Raw genomic sequence first — 16,924 nt, 5'->3', positions numbered from 1 at the left:
CCCATTCTGTGCATGAACTCACAATCTATGCCACCACAGCAGTGAGCATTACTTCTTTCTTCTACATTTTAGATGTTATTTTCTGCAAATGAGAGTCTGAAACAACTAGGCTGCTCATCTGAAATGCATGTTGCACATTGTCCAGGGCCGCAGCTGAATTTTCAGAAATGGCAGTATATAAAAACAAATCCTCCAACAAATCTGTGAATAAACATCAAGGGCAGGTATTATCAAGTGCCTAAGAGCCACTGAACATAGAGCCAGTAACACATGCAAACATTTGAGAGGTACATTAATTTCTGAAGCTTGAATTCAATTATGCACTACTATTTTGACACTAAGATGTCAGTACAAAATATCAATGCTATTATTTGCACTGATGCCTCTGTTACAGAAATATTTCTGCATAATGAATCCTCCTTTATTCAGGCCTTACCTCTCTTACTCCTAGATGGAGGTACAGTGCAGATCTAACTCCTCTCTACTTAATTGTTTACCTCTATTACTAGTCAAAGCACCCCATTATGCATGGTATCAAACTGTCATGAGTCATGTGCTTGAAAAAAGAGAGGCTCGATAGGCCTAGGCTTACCATAGAATGCTGTAATCATCCACTTCGCAAGCTTTCACAGGAGCACACAATTGCCATCTTTAATAAAAACCAGCAAACACATTTGGATAAAACAAGAGTCAATGCACACTATCACCTGCACCACAAACCAAATTAAACACAAGCCTTTATACTGATTATAAAAAATCAAGGCATTGTTCCTTCTAAACAAGAATATTTACAAATCTGCAGTTCTTGTCTGGGAATAAACAGTATTTAAAAACTTGTCCCAAATAAGACAGTACGGGCAAGCTCCTAAAATAAGCTTGCATAATTTACCAGTAGCTCAAATCCAGTGAGACTTCTGATGTCTAAACAAATGGAAACAAATCTCTATACACTTTGCCGTTATTATTTCATCTGAAAGGATCCCACATTTGCAGAGCAAAGCTGTCTTCCTTGTTCCCTTTAACATTATTTCTTAGATAAATAAGGGTGTGCTGCCATGTTGAAGAAAAAACAGATAACCTGTGCACATACTCTGCACATGTAAATTATAATCAAGAGCTTATGAGAACACACATTAATTAATGAGAACTGAAATAGGGAGTATGAGATCAAGCATCTTATCTAGATGCAGAGTAACCAAAAGAACTCCATCAATATGAAACCAGGCTAAATATTAGGTGCTAAATCTCTTCAGGCTAAGTATTAGGTGCCTAAAAAATGCCAAATGAGCTGGCAAGTCTGAACAGTCACCTTACTGATCCCAAACAGGAACAGTCATGGATCCACAGTACTGCATCCGCTGCATCTGCCCCAGATGCAGAACTGTTGTGGTTTAACCACAGCTGGAAACTAAGCACCACATAGCTGCTCGCTCACTCCCCCCACTCAGTGGGATGGGGAAGAGAATACAAAAAAAAAAAAAAAAAGTAAAACTCATGGGTTGAGATAAAGACAGTTTAACTGAACAGAAGAAGAAATAGAATAGGAAGAACATCGTAATAATGGTAATAATAAAATGACAATATAATAATAATAATAATAATTAAAAAAATAACTAGAATATTCAAAACAAGTGATGTACAATGCAATTGCTCACTACTCACTGACCGACACCCAGTCAGTTCCTGAGCAGCAGTCCCCAGACAGATTTTCCCATAGTTTATATATTGGACATGAGATGATATGATATGGTATGGAATAATTCTTTGGCCAGTTTGAGCCAGCTGTCCTGGCTGTGTCCCCTCCCGACTTCTTGTGCCACTCCAGACTTCTTGCTGGCAGGGAACGAGAAGCGGAAAAGTCCTTGACTTAGTATAAACACTTCTTAGCAACAACTAAAAACATGTTTGTTACAAACATTACTCTCATCTAAATCCGTAACAAAGCACTATACCAGGTACTGGGAAGGAAATTAACTCTATCCCAGACACAACTAGGACAGGAGCCTATTTCACAACAGAAACCTCATAATGTACAGCGCTAGAATTTCCACAGGTAAATGCCATTGTTCCTGCAGCAAACTGAAATGTGATTGGAATGTGTCAGATATCTATCTGTCAGAACTCCAAGAAAAGCTATAGAAAGACACAGGCAGGCTTTCTGCACAGATATTGGATGAACTGGAAAATGAACTGTGCATTAACTTCATCTTTTCATAGCTCTAATAAGCGTAGTTACACCAGGTCCTCTCTTTCTCACTTTACATTTCAACACACCAATTTTTTCCATTGGGCTTCATGACCGTTTTCACCAATTTGAAAATAACTTTTACGTTTATTCTTTCATTACAGATGGAGACAGCTTCCCAGGCACCACTATGATCTTTAATGTAAAAGTCACACCCTGGAAGCATCAATCAATATCGGCCTTTTCAAGAGCACCCAAATCCACTGCTGTCAAACATTTGGGATGCTCAGTCAGTTCTTCTGTCCTTCTCACCCACTCGTTCCAGTCCAGTGACCTTTCCGGCACTGTAAAAGCTGACAACATACTGCAGACATGGTAAAAGTATGCAAATGCCAAGTGCTATTAAATGTGCCCATTGTCTATTGAAAGACAAGTTACTGCTTTCTCTCCATCACAAGAAATCTCTTAGATCCTTTTGCAAATAAAGACAACTTGAGGTTATATTGATTTACAGTCCTTGAATTCAAACAAGCCTTAGGAATATGTTTAAAGGCAGTATGACTTCTTTAGAAGCTTGCAGAAGATATTTAAAGCAGGTACATGCTTTGTAGATCACATGGATATCGTAGTCATTTCAAAATATTAAGGCAAGGGTTTCCTAAGGGAACTAGCTGTCCTACTCACTGCAACTTCTGATGACAGCTGGACACTTACTCCTCGTTAGGTCTCAGAAAATCATAAAGTCCTAACAAAGAGGCAATCAAAGTCTTTTAATGAGAATTCATAGTTTATTGCCTTCTTACCATACAGCTGACATGAAAGAGTTTTAGAAAGAGAACAATGTCAATCTTTCATGCAGCCAAAACTTGATCTCAGTTGCATCAGAGTGCTGGATAGCCTTCTAACAAGAGAAGAGGTGGAATTAAACAAGTGATTAATGCCCACTGGTTCCACAGACAGTCTGGCACAACATATTTTGGTAGCAGGTTGGTCAAGAAGTAAGATTAGTTTTAGCTCAGAGTCCTCAGTCTCTCCTTTTATGATAAGATTTATGAATTAGAGTAAATGAAAATGTAGAGAAATAGGTATTTCTAGTGTAAATTTCTAATAAAGGTCTACAAATATTGCCAACTGATTCCTGAAGCCAACATCAGAGTTTATACTACCAAAATCTGAAGAGAAGTTTCCAGGGTTTGAATGACAAGCCACCAAGAACAAACACAATGATAAATTCAAAAATAAAATAAATACAAACCACTGTCTCCTACAGATAACTGTAAGATGATTGTGAGAAGCTGGTCTTGAACCCAAAGATTAATGCATAAATCCTAATTTAAAGCATGTAAACAGTATATTCCTGTCAATGTCACACAGCAACAAATATGAAACAAATCTTGACTAAACTGCAATGACATAGTAAGTGTAGAAACTGTACTTTCACTTACACATTGGGGTAACTATGTAGTCACAAGTCAGTGCTGAGACCTATACAGACTACAGTTTTTGTGATAATTTAACTCCATGGATCTCCAACCAGACCCATTCTGAGTGAAGAGAACTGTGCGAGGGACCACAGACATGAATGAGAGAAGAATTTTATTTTCTTTATACCTCCTCTACTTTAGGCGACATTAATGGAGTCTAAAGGGGAATGTGAATTTTTCTGAGGGAGTCAAAGTCTCCCCAAGGAAACATTTAGAGAATGAAGGCTAGAACTGGTTAATTAATACCCTTAACAAGAGGACAGGAGATAGCCTGTGATAGACATCTTTGTGTCAACAGAAGAGAGTAGCAATTTTAAGTTGTGAACCAAATCCACATTTTCTGCTTTTTGCAATCATAATTTCTATTTTCGTTCATTACAGTTGGAGTTGATGATCTTAAGGGTCTTTTCCAACCATTCTATGATGATCCAATGATTCTTGATAATCTTAAGGGTCTTTTCCAATGACTCTATGATTATCCAAGCTGAAAGCAACTTCCCCATGGGCAACTAAGCTTAATTTAGGACTCCAGCACACACACACACACAAAAAGAAAAATAAAAAAAAGAAAGGAAAAAAAGCACAAAATAGTATGACTTTGTATTCTCTGCTAGGCAGAAGGTGGTTGGGCACTTAAACACACAGGTATGTCCTCAGTAGGATTTTCAAAAGTCATGTGAATTCAGTGGGAAGCAGGACTGAAAATCTGGCTAGAAACCACTAAGTAAAATGCTCATCAAGTTTAATGTAATGCAGTTCACGTGTTTTGAGAAGGGCAAGTTCCTTTTCTGCGACAGGGAAAAGAAGATACACCAAAGCCTGGACTCTCAGGTGAAACTACCTCTGGAATTATTACTGCATCAATTAAAAATCAAGCTTTAGGTATTCTCTTTTAACCAGTGCTGCATATTTAATTTTTGTTTAACTTTTGTGAAGAGCTGTATAAGAGCAAAAATATCTCCTCATCTTACCTTTTCAGCCACATCAAGTGATTTCTTCTCTAAGCAATCTTTGTTTCTTTGGGTTTCATAAGTTAATACAGCTGTGCACACAAGTCTACAAATAACAATAATAATAATAAACTCAAGCATCCTTCTTTCCTGTTCATTACATTTCAGAATTAGGCCTCAAAAGTTGTAGCTCATGCTAATGGGTATCAAAGTTTTCCTGATTGTAAAAATAATTACATACTTTAATTATGGCTGTATATTTTAATGAAATTGTAATTTTCTGATTTTGCCCAATAATAAAAGATAAGTTAACAATGCCTTGCCAACACTCAACAGCATCTTTGCTCAGTTAAGCATAATTGTAGCAAATTTAGACAAACGTTGTAATAAAATAATTTATGGTGCATTGGGTTTTGTAGTTGAAAATACAAAAATACTTGACTGTATTTGTTTCAGAATGTATTTCCTCCCACAATCTTTAGATATAATCAAATTATTGAGCTATATGAAACTGTTTGTCTAGTAAAAAGATTGTAACTGTAAATCCTAATCATAACATTCATAGGAGATATAGAAGGCAATTAATATTAGAATGATACCAGTGTCTTGAAAAACCCTAGAGGACAAAAGGCAGCAGAAGAAACCTTTAATTTATGCTGGTGCACGCTGTGGGTTTTTCTTATTAAAAATTAAATTCATTTTCCTTTTTATAGTAAACAAGACTGTTTAAACATTGTACTTGGAAAAAAAATGCTAGAAATGCTCCTGCCAAAAGGACATTTAGCAATGAAAATGCAAATCTGAAATCTGAAATCAGTTGCTAGCCCCCTCACTGAACTTCATGGCAGTAGAAAGAAAAATCAAGGGTCTTTGGTATAGGTGGAGGTAATCTTGAACCCAAATATTTTCTCATATTAATGATTCTTCTGAACTTTTCTTTGACAGTTTCTCATACTGCTACTATCTGCCATAGTCTGGTATTTAGCAGAAAGATTAACATCTGGCTCAGAAGTGTTTTTCTTTGTCCCCTGAATTCTATTCAGATTTGGCAGATATATAAAGCTAAAAATTATTACTTCCTAAAGAAGAAAAGGCATAAGGACACCATGAAAACAGTTTGCAGATAAATTCCTTTCCAGAATTTTTTACATGAAAGTATAAAACATTTGAAGTTCTGTGGCTGATTTCATAGTTGAGTATGCAACACATATAATATATACACTTTCATTCACATTTTACAGAAGTGAATTATCTTTGGAAGCATTCAAATTTCTTCTGAATTCACTTTTCTAAATATTTTCAGTGATGGGAATATTTGACAAAACAGTGAATGTTGCAGAATATTTAATTGATAGAAAACTTATTTGAAATATTGGATTGGAAAGTTAACTTTGAAAGCAACTGTCCTCTCTTGAGGGACAAAAAAACCCATGTTTTTTGCTCACTGAAAACCACAGTGATGAAGACTTACAATAATTCTCCACTCTTGTTGCTGTCAAAGTGATGAGTTTCTGAACAAGAAGTCAGTAACGATCGTCTAACTGCAAAACTGGGTAGCAGAGACAGAATGTCTTGAACAAGGTCACAAATTAGTATCTGAACTGGGAATAGAATTCAGATCAACTGGTCAAGTGTTCTCTCACATCTCTGCTCATGACTTCAGAACAGCTTGCTAATTAGTAGAATAGAAACTAAGAGCAGCATCTATATCAGTTTATATGGTGAATACTGATTCCAGTATTGCTCTTCAAGTACTGTTGCAAAGAAGGTGCCATACTCATTGGCCGAATACTCTCTGAAATTGTTCAAACAATTGTCACAATTCTTGTGACAGTTGAGCTCAATAAAGGATATGAAAAATCAGACCACTTAGGAATTCTAAACTAGGCTTTAAATAGTGAATGAACAAAATGTTATTTAGTACAGATGTATCTTAAACTGTGATGGAATCAATTAAGCAAGTCTACGAGTGTCCTTTATGTTCACAGACTGTTTTGAACACAATAAATGTTCTTATTTATTTATTTTTTGAACTAGAAAGACTTGGTCTGCAGAACAGCCAGATCCTAATCAGAGGGCTAGAGGAGAAACTGCATACCCATATGTTTAAGTGATGTTTCCATGGATACAACTGACTTGATTTGCAGTTTGCAAATTTACCTTCAAGTAAGTGGGAAAAGACATTCCACCTTCACAAAGATCTGAGGTTCAGGATCTAGGCATTGTCTGCCCATGCAACGAATGTGAAGCCAAGGACTGGACTGCAGAACCAGGAAGAAATGCACTTAACTTGCATTGCTCATCTGACATACTGCTGTAGTATGCTTCTGGGAAAACTCGATCAGGGTAGGTCTTTTTTTGGTGTAAGAAACATGTAGGCAGGAATAGTCAACTGCACAAATAAAGACCAGGAAACAATTGGTTGCAAAGGAGTCCTGGAAAAAAAGTATCACAGAGGTGCTGTGGGCCATCAACCAAACATGAGTCAACAATGCCATGCTGTTTCAATAAAAAGCAAATGCTGCATTAGGTGCTATTAATAGGAATAGCTCAACAGACATGTGATGCAATCCTCCCATCCAAGCCCTGGCTGAAATACCGACTTCTATTCAGACACCCACACAGAGATGTCTAGAGCCATATCTGATATCCATGGTGGGAAGAACGAGAAGCAATGGGCATGTATTGATGCAAGGAATATTCAAGTATGCTATCACGAGCACTTTTTAGCATTAAAGATAGTGCAGGCATGTAATATGCTGTCAGGGGTAACTCTGAAATCTCCACAACTATGAGTCATCAATAGTAAGAGGGACAAGTCTATCAGGAATGACAGAAGTATAAACCATCATTACCTCAGGTTGGGACAAGGTCAAAATGCCCTCTTGAGATCCCTCAGCTTTTGATTCTATGTTTCATTAAAATAAATTGCACTAAAACACTAAAAGTCACTAAATACTATAGCCATCCTGTATTTTCATCAGACTAACAGACTATTTCACCACATCAAGTCCCAGAGTAAATTAAAATTAACAGTCTAAACAAAGAGATATTCCAAAGGTGACCCTTTTTCTAAATATTTTTTTTATTCATACTAGAACTACTGCAGTCTTTTTGACACACAGTTGTCAATTTTGGCAAAGCCCTCAGAAATCCAGGAAATTGTTCAGGAAACTACTTTTTGACATGAAGAATATGCAGAGATGTATACTAAATGCTTCATTCTGCCCTCACCTCATTCTACACAGTCTATCCAATGTCAGCCAAGAAGTTCATTTGGATACACAATGGTAAGGATGAGAGGCAAAGCCCAAGGAAGTCTTGATAATGAAGGCTTTAACAATAGAGACAGATTTACCTATAGATTTCCCATAAACAGTCAGAGATAAAAAGAACTTCACCCAATATTCAACATTTCTGTTCATTACTCAGGTTTTTTTGAGGCAAGGCAGGGATACAATGAGTTATATCACAAGCTACAACAAGGAGCATCAGAGGGAACAAGAACATATGAACTTTTGTTAGGAGGAAGAGGAGGACCTCAAGCAGAGCATCGATTGTCTGAAATTGTATCTACACTATAGGAGGCAAAGTGCGGACTTCACTTAAATTAAACCTTATTACAAAACAGGGGCATGTCACTGGGGTGTTACCTCATGGGACTGGGCAGTGATATGTGACAGAAGCCAGGGAGAAGCTTAGGATTCTGCACAGTGCTACAGGTTCTCTTCGTCTTCCCCACTCTGTGCATTAAAAGTGGGGAGCTCAAAGAAAATTTGCAGTAGGCAGTGGCAGTTTATGAAGTCCTAGTCCCATGGTAGAGGAGCAGAAGTCAGAAACTAGTGGTAGGTTTGTATTTTTTTCATTCTTCCCCAGTAAATCTGCGTCTAAGTGTGTTTCATGTGACATGTTCACTGTAAATCTAGTAAAATTCCTTGCATTCACTAAGATGTTAAGTTAGCTCTTTCCACCAAAAACATTTAAATTCAATGTGATAACAACAGCAAATTTCTGACAGTGTTCTAAAGAGCTAATTGCAGAGAAAAGGTTTTATTGGTTGATGTGGTAGGTAGTATTTACCAGGTCACTTAAATAAAAGCAATGTTTTCTCCTTATGCTGGCAGAAGCCTTGGTACATGTTAGACTGAATGATGAATTTCCTTCTGAAGATTTAGAGACAATTTTTTTACTGTAATTGTCATACCACACTGACAATCTGAATGCCATTATCACAGTAATAACTGAAATTAAAAAGTGGAATAGTGTCATTTGAAGATGAATACAAAGAATGTAGAAAGACTTGCATGTTGACTCACTTGAGCTATTCTTCCCTCCACTTGTTCTTCTGTGTATTCATAGTCTTTTAGTGGAATTTATTCCAATAAGAGCAGCATTTCTTCATTTAAACATTTCTTAATGGATTTTATATCTCTGGATCAAACTCATCTCTGATATAGCATTCAAGCAATTAACAGACTCTGTTAAAACAGATCTGGCCCATACAGCAAACCTGAATTATTTAAAGGAAAGAATTATCATTAAGATAGGATGTAAATACATCCTGAACTGAACCAACAATTGGAAGTGGGAACAGCTGGGAAATGGGCTTTAAAACCACACAAGTGCTCCAAACCAAAATGCTACTATAGACTCTGAAATTATCAGAAAACATTATATTTCTCTCTACTCAGGGAGGATGTTCAGGCCATTAGGAATGGGTACCTGAATTAGCAGACTATTGTCCCTCAATTGGAGCCTCTTAGAAGTAGTTCAGGTGACCTAAATATTTAAACATTTGAATATTTAAAAGTGTTTAATGGGAGTTGAGAGCATTTTTAAAATTCCACTTCAGTGTTGAAGGTAGACCAAGTTAATTCAGGCACTTGAATGTGCTGCCTGTGACTTAGCCAAGCCAACTTAGTGTCTGGCTGCTGTGCACAGGGACAGTCCCATCAGTCTCCTGCAGCTCCTGGCATGGCCATGTGATTCTGACTCCTCCCTGGGACTTGTTTAATTGCATGACAAGTTAGTTATGTTTAACCAGCAGAGAGCCAAACCTTAAGGAAAAAAAAAAAAAAGAGAGAAAGGTTATTACCTTTCTTCTGCTTTATCTTTCTTAACATACTTCTTCAGGAATCAGATGATCATCAATGCCAGCAGAAAGTACAGTATTGATAATCCCATTGGAAAGAGGTGGGCAAGGGCAAGATCACACTTTTTTGGTAGCACCTAGCTATAGCTGGCTTTAATTGTACTGTAAGGCCACGCACAAAGGTAGAGGAGACGATGCAATTACTTTTCACAGTGTGCAAAAATATAAGGATAGAGGAGCTCAGAAGCAGTCACAAATGTCATCTCCAGAGAAGGATGATTTTGAAAACTCTGGCTGAGATTTCTCCCAGTGAAAAGTAATTGTCCCAGTAAAAGGTTTTACTAATATGGATGGGAAGCATGAAAGAGAAAAGAGGGGAAGTAAATTTAGCAAGGTTGCTGTCTGCATCTCCGGCCAGCCGTGTCTGTCAGAAGTGATGGGTACAAGATGGTTACAACTGCACTCAAGATCAGAAATGACAAGGGGAAATAAAAAATTAATTTACAAATACATTTCACAGTTCATGCACAGTTATGTGCAACTTAGATTTTTTTAAAATTCCCTTCTCTATCCATGATTCACTTTACGTGACATGTGTTGTTTTATACTTATGGGAGTTGACTTATGAATAATACAATTAGTGAGTTTGGGCTTTCAGGAAAGGTCTCCACTTACTGGAATTTATTCAATTTAAGCAAGAGGTACTTTGCACTTTGCATACTCTGCAGGGTAACTATGATGTAGGCATAACTGTTGAAATAATTGTTTGCCTCTCCTTACACTAAGACTGAATTAGACCCACCTCATTTAAATTCATGTTAGCATCTAACAGAGCAATAGCATAAAAATCATAGCCTAGGATTCCTACGGCTCAAACAAATACAACACATAGACTGGCATGATAAGCTCTTTCTTTTATGCCACAGTTAGCACAGACATGGGGAGAACACCAGACAGCTTCACCCTCTGTGCTGCTCCTTGAAGACCACCAGGGTTTTCCTATACATCCAGCCTGAAACACGTGAATCCAGAAAAGGCAGTTGCAAAAGTTGTTCTGAGAGACGCAAAAGTTAATATTACATGCAATTGATACAATGTTCAGTTTTTAAACTTGCATGAGATACCTTGTTAGTATAAACCAGCATGTCTACCAAAATCACAGAATCATAGTTTGGGTTGGAAGAGACATCCAAAGTTCTAGTCCAACCCCACCCCTGCAATGAGCAGGGACATCTTCAACTAGATGTTCAAATGTTGTTCAGACCCCCGTCCAACGTGACCTTGAATGTATCCAGGGATGGGGCATCTACCACCTCTCTGGGAAACTTGTTCCAGTGTGTCATCACCCTCACCATAAAAAATTCTTCCTTATATCTAGTCCAAATCTACCCTCCTTTAGTTTAAACCTATTACTCCTTGTCCTGTCACTTTGTAAAAAGTCCCTCTCCAGCTTTCTTGTAGGCCTCTTTTAGGTACTGGAAGGCCGCTATAAGGTCTCCCCAGAGCCTTCTCTTCTCCAGGCTGAACAATCCAACTCTCTCAGCCTTTCCTCATAGGAGATGTGTTCCATCCCTCTGATGATTTTTGTGGCCCTCCTTTGGACCAGCTCCAACAGGTCCATGTCTTTCCTGTGCTGAGGACTCCAGAGCTGGATACACTATTTCAGGTGGGATTTCACCAGAGCAGAGTAGAAAAAACAAAAGATAGTAGAAAATCAAAGGATGAACACACAAATGTATTTTGCAGGTGTTATCATGAACCCACTGTCACTCCATGGAAAGACTGAAATTATTAAGGTGATCTTCCTTCCTTAATGCTATTTAGCCTCTATACCATCAGTGCAAATCTTATCTTCCTTTTAACATTCATTGTTCTCCTCACTGTAGTTTCCCTCAAGCAATACCAGTACATACCAGTTAGTGATCTGCTATCCTTGATTATAGACTAAAAACCATTGTTAGCTCCAAACCAAGATGTTGGAGCTGATCCCACATTTTGTGGGTTATGTGAAGAATTTTTAAATTTGCAATTGATCTGTAGTGAGCTCACTGTCTGATTTATATTATCAAAGTGGTTTTCTTTGGATCCGATCAGGAGACTCACAGACTGCAAGTTGTACAAGAAACAGAAGCAAAAGGGATTTTTTTCAGCAAACTTTTTTACAATGGTCTCTGAGTGATAATAAAGTACAAGTGAATATCTATCTTTTCTGAGTCAGATTAGAAGTGGCAAAAGGCCAGGACTCTTGGTCATCCCTAGAGGTTTTTGAAAATTAGTCTTGGCAGAGGTTGAAGCCATGTTTATGAAAGGATGGTAATCTTATAGCCCACTTTCTTTTCCATCTTCCCAGCCCATTAGAGGCTATAGATTCCTAATAGTTAAAATCTTACGTGCCTAATAGGCATATTCTGGCATGGTAAAACATAAGGGAAAGATTGCCGCTGTTACATGTGTATGTGAAGGACAGAGTTCTCTGTATCAACCAGGTACCTGAGAGAGTTCATTTTACTGTGGAGTTAAAGGATTCCTGAGTCATTATGACAAAGTATCACCAACATAAGCCACCAATGCAGAAGACTAAACCTCTCCTTGCAAAGAGAAGGCCACATAAAAAATTTGCTGATACCTAAGCTTGTATGGTACTAGTTGCAATAACCCCAAAGAGAAGGCAGCTTCAAACAAAGGCTAAGAATATCATCCATGTGAGTGTGGTTGTTTTGGTTTTGAGGCTCTGGAACTGAAGGTCAGAATGGTTCCAAAGAAATGCTAAAGATCGCTCACAGAAAGTCAGTTATGTTAGAGCCATCAATCTGAAGCTGGTCATCAAGGCTAGGGATCTTCAACAATGTTAGTCATTTCAGGCAATTTAGGAAACAGAGCATAGATTTTTATTGAAAGTATGTTTTTTGAGTTTTTTTCCCAAATATTACCATAGATATCCAAATATATTACTTATTACTTCTGAAGATCTACTACTTTTTTGAGTTAGAGACAAAACAGCACAAGAAACATTTTAGGAGGGGCAGCTCGTGGTTTCAGGAGCAGAATCACAGTCTGAATAAAAGTAAAGAGTTAAAAATAAACAGTCTCCATTCTTTGACCTGCTCCTGCACTTTGTGCACACATGAACAGATGTGCTCATTTGTCAAGTGGTGGTTGTTGACAATGCTGTTGCACTGGCACAGAGGGATAACTTGCCCTAGAAAAGATGTCAGTTCAAAGTAGAGTTCATCGGTTAGCCTCAGTGAGTAGTTAAAAACATCTCCCCATATGTCAGCAGACATTATACGCCTCTGGCCTGAGAGTGAATAGGGCAGAATGAGCTGGTCCCAGATCAGCTCAGCAAAGCTTCCTGCCCTTGGCATTGCTCCCAGCTTTGCTCTCAGGGCTTCCTTAGCAGCAAGCTACAGACTGACCTTTGGAAACAAACAAAAACCATAAACTCTTGGGTCCCATCAGGCTCCTCCCCACAATTTTCCCTGGTAAAAGAGAGGAAAAAACTGCATAACATTACAGAAAATGACAATGAAAGGGATGGTTGAAAGTCGTTACCTGTTAGATCTGCTGCTGGAACAAATCCATCGAACCTAAACATTCTTTTAATTTTAATAGAGCAACAGAAGGAGATATTGTAACACAGTAAAGCCTGCAGTGCTATCTAGGCCATATAGGCTTTTAAACTTAACTTAAAAAAGTTAAAAAACTCACATGACAGCAAAACCCCTTGATTACACAAAATCTCACCTGTCTGAATTCAGAAGGTTTCAAGAACTCACTAAAAAAACCAAAATAAAACAAAATAGCCTGCCAATATATTTCTTCTATTTTTTCCAATTGGTTTAGGCTTCCCAAAGTATTTACATTGCTTTAAACTGTTTTGCAAAACTTCCAGCAAGTCATCAATCTAGCATCTGTGTTGCATGCACGACCTCTCTTAATGCAGCCATGCTTTTGCTTGGCTTTTCACTGTATTTATTGTAGTACTGGCTAATCAAAACCTGGACATGTTATGCACCTGTGCATCTCTTATATCTATGATTCTAGTACTAATAATTCTAGGCAATTTTTTTTCTGTCATATAGCCATTAGGGACAGAGCAGGTCAGCATTTTGATTTTATGTTAGAGTCTATGGGACTCAGACATCCAAAATCTAAAGAACTTTAAAGGAATCATATGGCAAACCTTTGCCATATTTGAAATACCACCCAATAAATAATTTAGTTAGAACATACCTTAGCTGAAAATTCATTCCTTCAACTTTGATTTCAGAATACAGATTTTCAGACAGTTCTACAAAGAAATTGGTAATTAAATGTTCTGTGCATACTCTGGGCTAACAAATTTTCCTTTCCTTTTCTCCATGAAGATTTTAAGGGCAATAGAAGGTAGAAAGCTTAAAATATGGATTTCCACTTTCAATTAAAAGAGAGAGAGAGCAAAAGATTGTGAAACTTTCCAGTTGCTTTATGGGAAAGACATGAGCATCCTGATACAGAGAACTGTCTGAAGCCAATGCTGTTTATCTCATGCCTGAAGGGCACACAGCAGAGAATTCACGGCAGGCAGAGAGAATGCAAATCTTTGGCGAAATGCACCTTATAGGTCCCTTGATGCATCATTAAGATGATGAGCCAAATCTAGCCACACTGACAGATTACATCTTCTCCCTCAGGACAGAAAAAAATAATAAATACAGCCTTTGCAAAAATTCAAAATTCATATTTTGGTTTTAAATGATCCATTTCTGATCATAAAAACAATTTAAACTTCACAATCACTTCATAATCTCTAAACTTGGAGAGAAAAACGTGGGAAAGACTGTTATCTCTGATTAATTTTGCTGGTTTGTGGAACCAGTATGGATGTGGTTTAAGCTGCTCTGAAAAATGATTTTTAAAAACTTATATGATCTCCCTGTGTCTCAAGCAAGTGTTTTTACTTTCTTCATGGTCAAAAAGTAGGCCAACATCTTCCTTCTCCGTTACTTTTAAGTACCCTTTCTGTCTCTTTTCTCTCCAACATTTTTATAGCAGTGAACTAAGTACTATCTGGAAAAGGGCACCAGGAAGGGGACAAATGAGGATCCAAACCTATATTAAATATAACAGTGGGTATTACTGAATGTCCCTGAAAATCTGCAACGGATCAGGCCTCCAAATCTATTCCTTAGCTGCAATCTGACTTTTTTTTTTTTTTTTATTATTAGCATATCATTATATAAAGATTGGATCTGCCAAGCTTTCTTCACTGATCTGTGTCCCTGTTGTCCTAGAGCTTTGGTCTTTTCTTTTTGAAAACTCGGATATCTTAACTTCCATTAAAAAAAAAAAAAAAATCACACATTTGGTTCTCATGGTTGCAAGGACAAATTAAAGCAAGGCTTGAACTGAACAGATACAACAGTGTGGCTCTCCATCCACAGATGGAAAGAAAAACCCAGACAGCTAATCTGCTTTTTCCACTAGCCACTGGATCCTTAGAGCTGAAACCCACTTCCAAATGAGAACAGGGGGGCAATACCCCAGCAAAGAGCCATATGTTATGTGGCACAGCAGGCCTTGCTATTGCTACCTCAGCACAAATCTGAGCTAGTTGTGGAGGCAACATGCAAAGCCTTCTGCCCAAATAGCTGGTATTTTTCCCCCCCAAAAAAAACCACAGCAGGCTTCTCTGTCCTAGAGAGCATAGGGAGGCCGAACATAGGAGGAGAACAGGGAGAAGAACAGCAGCACTGGGCCTTAAATCAGTCACTGCAAAGGCCTGGCCATGGTGAGGGGGGAGACAGACAGACTCCTCTGAAGCCTGTTACTGTCTCCCTACTACAGGTGCAGTGGTCAAGAAGCATTTTGAGCTTTGAATGCTCCTCACAGCAGCAGTGTATCCATCGCAGGTATGTGAGGAAGCAGTGAATGCTCAGACCATTCTTGTCAGTCACAACAGCATTCATTCATTATCCAATACATCTAGCAGGGATCTTATAGCTTGCACCATAAAAAAAAAAAATGAAAGTTTTAACTTCTCCATGGAGGAACATACTCTAGAAAGACCCATGTTAATGAAGTAGGAGGGGTGCATGTGGTCAGGCCAGTATTGTCTGTCATTCCCACTCACACAGTCTGTCTGTGCATTGCAAAGGTAGCCATGGATTGCCACTAGTCTTTCTTTCTGTTCTTCCCCTTGTATTCATATAATTTACCTGAAATTTTTTAAAAATGGTTTCTCTAGTAGTGTAACTACAAATCAGTACCTCTGAAAGATGACAGGTACAAGTCAACCATCACTCAGCACTGGCTCCATGTCTGTAAACACTCAGAAAGGTATACTGTACTGTACTGTACTGAGGCTGATCTCTGTCCTCTGGCGAAGGGAGACAGAAAAGTGTGCTGGATTCACCCTCTTCAGGCTTGTAGATGAAGTTCCTGCTCTGAATTAGTCCCTCAAACATCTCTCTCCACTGTCTTCAGAAGTAGCCTAGGAAGCTTTCTGAATAGCCATAAAACAGAAACCAGATTCCTTATTAAAAAAAATAAATAAAAAAAAAGAACCTTCAACCCTTTCAGCAAAATTGGGAAAAGAAAAAACTAAGGAAGGAATAATATGTCCTCTGCCCTCAAAATTTTTGCCTGTGTCTAAAACATTTATTATGAGGAAATAAATAAATGTCAAGGAAGTAAACAAGAAAAAAAGGCTAAGGAAATAAACAAAACCTGTGTTGTCCTTTCTATGCACCCTTTCTCCATGCTACTTCTACTCATAAATAAGCCAGAATTTCCCCAGGACCAATTAGGGCTTTTATTACCAGAACTACAGAACAGTACCCTTGGTAGAGCTTTCCATTTAAAATCTCTAATCTGCATGTAATCTGATTCTGAGCAACCTTCTTCTAGGTAGAATTTATGCACTCACTCTCCCTTTGAATGTCCCTTGGGACCACAGACTATGTATAGCACTAATTCACTTAAATTTCTCACTTATTAAAAAAAAAAAAATGCTCACAAGTTCTTCCAAGTTGGTTTCTTTGTAATGACTTTAATTGACTGCTTCAGAGCTGCACAGGAATAAAGTGATCAAGACTGGCAAGAACAGCATGCTCATACATGACATATTAGAAAAAAAATATTATAATTGCTTGTTTGAATAAGTAATAAAATGACCAGAGTGGGAAAAAGCCCCCAAGAAATCTCAATTGTACGATGTTCAAAATGGAAATCA

The sequence above is a fragment of the Strix uralensis genome, chromosome 4 (assembly GCF_047716275.1).
Source record: "Strix uralensis isolate ZFMK-TIS-50842 chromosome 4, bStrUra1, whole genome shotgun sequence".
NCBI classification, from domain to species: Eukaryota; Metazoa; Chordata; class Aves; order Strigiformes; family Strigidae; genus Strix; species Strix uralensis.
Note: the sequence above shows the minus strand (reverse complement) of the source record.